The sequence below is a fragment of the Grammomys surdaster genome, unplaced genomic scaffold, assembly GCF_004785775.1.
Source record: "Grammomys surdaster isolate TR1022 unplaced genomic scaffold, NIH_TR_1.0 120804, whole genome shotgun sequence".
Classification (NCBI taxonomy): Eukaryota; Metazoa; Chordata; class Mammalia; order Rodentia; family Muridae; genus Grammomys; species Grammomys surdaster.
In genome coordinates, this window is record NW_021616666.1 from 38,526 (window position 1) to 44,726 (window position 6,201).

The following is a 6,201-nucleotide window of genomic DNA, read 5'->3' on the forward strand; positions in this document are numbered from 1 at the left end:
CACACACACAAATATCTTGTTAAGCCTACTTATATTTTATGTATATATTTTGATGATCCCACATTGGATGTTCCTATGTTTAGATGAGAGGGTAGAGGCTCCCCTGTGATCTCAATTTCTCGCTTTTACTGACCAGCACCCTGGCTCTTCTCTTGGCTGGGGCAATGCTCTTTATAGGAAAATCCCTAAGCTCTCTCAGACCTGGATATGGAAATCAGGAATCACTTGCATGTCACCTCTGCACAGTGTTTGTCTGGGTTCAGAGCAGGGATATTACTGGATCCTATCCAGCATACTCTCAGTCCAAAAGTAGTGGGAAGGTTAAGATGCTTTAGAAAGCTTAGGATGGGACTGTGTTGCCAGAGAAATCTCCCTTATGGTACAGGACCGACCGACAAAGGAGGAATTGCTTGGGATCCTTTATAGTGGGACTTCCTCAGTCTGTACTCAGGATATTATCATTTCTACTAAGTGAGCCAGACCCATTGCTCTTCAGATTCTAAGACAAGGCATACCTGCCCCTCCCAGAGTTCTTTGAAGTAGAAGTGAGCTGAGTACCTCCATACAAGTCTGTCTGCCTTGTGAACTTGGCTGCATTATTGGGGATAACTTTCTGGGATGAGGCTTAAACATAACCTCAATTCATCACCATGTTCTCCCACAGATTGATGGTCTCTCTCTCCTTCTCTCCTTCCCCCTCTCCCTCTCTTCCTCTCTCCCTTCCTTCCACCCTCCATCTCTCTCTCTTACTCATTCTCTGCTCTCCATGATCCTCAGAAAAAGGCAGCTGTGAGAATTCCTTTCTGAGGAAGATGCAAAGGAAGTTTACCCTATCTTCAGAGGGTTCTAATAACAAATCATAATATGAGTCTACCATTGTTTACCATGAGGCTCCAATGGATTTATGATGCATCAGTAGAGTCTGGGAACTGGGAGGGCCAGGAGCTACAGTGGAAAGTGTATAGGTAGCATGGAGCCTCTGCACTTTTCTACCTCCAGTATACTTGGTGGGACTGACCCATTCTCACCCACCTAAGGCCAAGGGGAAACTGAGCTCCATTCTTATTTGCTGCTTAGGCTGATTCCCTGGACAAGAGGTTACTACAAGTTTAGTTAGCACTCTGGCTGGAGTTACATCTGTTTCTTCTCCATTCACCATGCTGGGAGATAACCTTGACTTTTCAAACCATCTCCAATCCTAGCATAAATTTTTGCCAGAGGGAACTAATGGTAACCTGCATAGTCGAAGGAAGGATAATGACTCACTCTGGGACAGTCTTGACCATATTCACCTATATTTTTTATGTGGATGCTTTCTTTCAATTAATTGCTTTTCAGACTTTAAATTCTTCCAGAAGTTCATTAGCATAGAATTTGTCTGTCAGTTTTTTCCTTAGGCACTTGGGCTCCACACAAATCTTGCCATATTTGCCTTTAAGTAACCCAGACAGACCTCCTCGTCTGCTTTGCCTTTTTCTTTTTTTCTTATTTCTTAAAATTATTTTATTTACATTCCAAATGTTACCCCCCTTCTCAATCCCCCCTCCCAGAGTTCTTCACACCATTCCCTGTTCCCTTTGCTTCTGAGAGGGTGTTCTATTCTACCACTCACCCACCCTCACCTCACATTCCCCCCCCCCCCGCATCCCCCTTCCCTGGGACATCAAGTCTCTACAGGATTAGGTGCATCCTTTCCCACTGAGGCCAAACAAGGCAGTCCTCTGCTACATATGTGCCAGGGACCAGCCTGTGTATGCTCTTTGGTTGGTGGCTTAGTCTCTGGGAGCACTGAGGGGTCAGAATTGATACTGTTGTTCTTCCTGTGGGGTTGCAATCCTCTTCAGCTCTTTCAATCCTTCCCCTAACTTTTCCATAGCAGTCCCCGACCTTAGTCCAGTGCTTGGCTATAAGTATGTGCATCTGTCTTAGTCAGATGCTGGTAGAGCCTCTCAGAGGACAGCCATGCTAGGCTCCTTTCTGCAAATACAACATGGTATCAGTAATGGTGTCAGGGTTTGGTGCCTGTGCATGGGATGGATCCCAAGTTGGACTGATCACTGGATGGTCTTTCCTTCAGTCTCTGCTTCAATTTTTTCTCTGAATTTCCTTTAGACAGGAACAATTCTGGGTTGCTGACCCCATCTCCCCACTGGGGGCCTGCCTATCTACCAGAGGTGGTCTCTCCCAGTTCCATCTCCCCACTACTAGGCATTTCATCTGAGGTCATCTCCATTGTGTCCTGGGAGCCTCTCACAACTCAGGTCTCTGGGACTTTCTAGAGGTTCCCCCACTCCCCACCCCACACTGCTGCATATTTCCACTCATTCTCCTGGCCCTTTGGGCTTCTCTCCTGTTTTCCCCCATACTTGATTCTGCCCCCCTTTTTCCTCCCCTACCTAGGTCCCCCCTTCCTTCTACCTCTCATGATTATTATGTTTCCCCCTTCTAGTAGGATTAAAGCACCCTCACTTGGGCCTTTCTTCTTGTTAAACTTCATAGGGTCTGTGAGTTCTGTCATGAGTATTCTGTACTTTTTGGCTAATATCCACGTATCAGTGAGTATATACCATGCATGTCCTTTTGGGTCTGGGTTACCTCACTCAGGATGATATTTTCTAGTTTCATCCATTTGCCTGCAAAATTCATGATGTTCTTGTATTTTAGTAGTTGAATTTCATTGTGTAAATGAACCACATTTTTTGTATCCATTCCTCAGTTGAAGGACATCTGGGTTCTTTCCAGCTCCTGGTTGCTATAAATAAGGCTGCTATGAACATAGTGGAGCATATGTCCTTGTTATATGTTGGAGAATCTTCTGGGTATATGCCCAGGAGTGGTATAGCTGGGTCCTCAGGTAGAACTATTTACAATTTTCTGAGGAACCACTAGACTGATTTCCAGAGTGGTTGTACCAGCTTACAATCCCACTAGCAATGGAGGAGTGCTCCTCCTTCTCCACATCCTCGCCAGCATCTGCTGTAGCCTGAGTTTTTGGTCTTAGCCACTCTGACTGGTGTGAGGTGGAATCTCATTGTTGTTTTGATTTGCATTTCCCTGATGACTAAGGATGTTAAACATTTCTATAGGTGCTTCTCGCCATTTGAGATTACTCAGTTGAGAATTCTCTATTTAGCTCTGCACCCCATTTTTAAATTGGGTTATTTGGTTATTTGAGATATAACTTCTTGAGTTCTTTGCTTTACCTTTTTCTAATCTCCTCTATGTTAGTCTACTTCAAAGACACAATGTTTATATTTGTGAAAATCACTTAGGTCTGCCAAAACTATTCATCCAATATTCTTGAAAACTCAGAGGCAACTGGATGTCCCTATATGTAATTTTTCTATTACACCTCCTCTCTTGGGGTAGCCATCTTGGCCTCAGATATATTTCTTACTGCATGTATCAGAAATTAAGATGCCTCTATACTCCAATGCCAAGACATTCATTCCTCTCAAGGTATTATTCTTAGAGACTTGAATGTCTGCCCTAAACCTTAGCGGTTGACAAAAAGAATATAAGAGCCAAGCTGGAGAAAGAGTTTTGTAAAGTACAGACTCTACCCTCATCACATCAGCTGTGCCAGCTTGCAAGCATCAACTATGATTGGCCCTATGGGTTAAATAGAATGAAGGAGTGGGGAGGGTCATTACATCCTTACCTGAGTACTCAACCATTTCTTCTAGCCATTTGTATGCAAGTCTGTTCATATTGAATGTAGCTTGTGGGTTTGTAGGAGGTGCTAGAGTACAGAGACTAGAAAATACTAGGACAAGGAGGCCCCACCTATGTGTCAAAGGGGAACCAATCATCTATGCTGACTCCAGACTTTCCAGGAAGGATGCTTTAGATGCACCCACATTCCTGCCTGCACAGAATCTCTAACACATGTTCTATAAGTAAGCCTAATAAACTTACTGAGTCACCAGAACAAACTATAGTGGAATGATACTTTGGTTTGCCACCAGCACCTTAGAAGGGCATGGGTCTTGTTTATGTCTTTACCATAATTCTCACCACAAAGGCTCTAAGATCCAGAGCCTCCTGAGGTAAGTGAAGAAAGTACTCTACCAATAAGTTCACCCATATTTGGTATAGGTCTGACAACATTAATAGATTATTTAGATTCTCTCTATTTGGGGGTAGTTCTACCTAAGTCAGCCTCAGCTGTCTTTTGCAGGGCATGGTACATCTCTGCTCTACAGACCTGCTCCAGAGATCACAGAATAGGCTTTCATTGCACTATGATTAATTGGGCTGAACTCAATGGTTGTCATATCCAGAACCATGTCTGAGGTTCCCCTAGTGCTGGCAGCAAGGACAGAATGAACTAATCTGGAAAACCTCAGCTCTCTCTCAGCATCTTCCCTTTGGTTTATTTCCTCCATGACTCTCTATCTGTTCTCTGTAGAACTCCAGAGTCTACTGAGGTAGCACATGTGTGAGGAAAGTAGTCAGGATGGGAGAGCCTCTAAAGGTGAAAAAAGAAAGGTTTGCAGCAACCATGGTAGTATTTGAGAAGCTGGAGGGGATTTTTGGCAAGTCTTACTTTCATTTTAAAATTATCCAACATTTCATAGTCTAGTGAATTGCATTTGCACAATGTAAACATCTTTGTAATATATACATACAATGTATGCATCTATATTTGTATGCATGTGTTTTATATATCTGTATATACTTATTAGACTTTTCTATGCATGAGCTACTCATAATTGCTATTCTGTTCTAGTGCCTTCTTTAGCTTCTGTAACCCCATAATTGTAATGAATCACCACAAAGGTAGCCACAGATGTTTATCAGCATAGACTGGAGCCAATGCACCAGAATATTTTCTCCTGTTCTTTACCTTGTCTTTCCTCTTTGTTAAACATAGTTAAAAAGGACAGATACATTACATTTTGATGTAATGAATATATTCATAATTACTCATTAATTGATTATGCTTTTTATCCTGGTTAAGAAACTGTTTCTATGGAGCAAAATTTATGCACCTACAAGATTTATTTATTAAAGTGTTAAATGCTAATGGGGCTATGCTTGGGAGTGGAGCCTTTATAGAAGTAATTAATGTTAAATGAGATTATAAATGTAGGGTCTTGATCCTATTATGGTAGTGTGTTTTATAAGAAGTATCACTAGAGAGTTTGTTATACATATTTACTGAAAAAAGTTGTGGGACTACTTAATAGCAACCAGATGTTCACTATAAGCCATGAAAAGAGCCCTCACCAGACACTCATACAATTAGCCATTGACAAGGAACTTCTAACACCCAGAATTGGAAGACAAATATTCAATGTATAAGTGAGCAGATTTGAACCACCTAATTATACTGCCCCATAGATAGAAAGAAAAGTTTATCTGGGAAGCAAATTGCTGGGCTGCCTCAGGCAGTGACCAGTAGGAAAAACCTTGAGGGTGAGGACCAGAACAGCTTGGATGTTAGCACAGGGTCTTTAATCTGTTTTGTATGTTCAGATTAATTGGGAACTAGATATCCTAGGTGGTGGATAGAAGTACTGGCTTTCCTGGTAAATAGAAACTCACCAGAGACTCCTGAGAAATGCTAAGTTTAGTTTTCTGTTACTCAATAACAACTCTTCTGTTTACCCGGTCATATTCCTGCTTGGGTTAAGTCCAAGGTGGCATCTTAGAACACTGTTGGCAGTAATGCCATTTCAGAGGGCCTGCTTTTGACCTAACTCAGTGTATGGTGTTTTGTTATAGAAATATAAGACAGATTTTGGTACCAGGAGTGTGGTGCTGATATAGACTCACACTCATGTACACACACACGTACACACACTGTTAGATTGGCTTTGGAACTAGATGATGAGAAGAAACTAGAAGAGTTATGAGGTATATGCTAGAAAAAGATTATTATCTTACAGTAATTGATAAAAATTTAAATAATTCTGGTTTCAAAGGTAAAGGAGGAATCTATTGAAATCTTATCATCTATGAGAATACACATTATATCATGAATGGAATGTTGAAAATGTTAGCATTTCTTCTAGGCCCTGCCCCACAGTTACCTGGAAACAGTCAAGTATGCCTGACTCACTATAAAAGGGGCTGCTTGCCTCCTCCTCTCTCTCTTGCTCTCTTGCTCTCTTACCCTCTTCCCCCTCTGTACGTTCTCTCCCTATTCCTCTCCCCCTGTCTCTCCAAGTGCTCATAGTTGGCCTCTACTCCTCT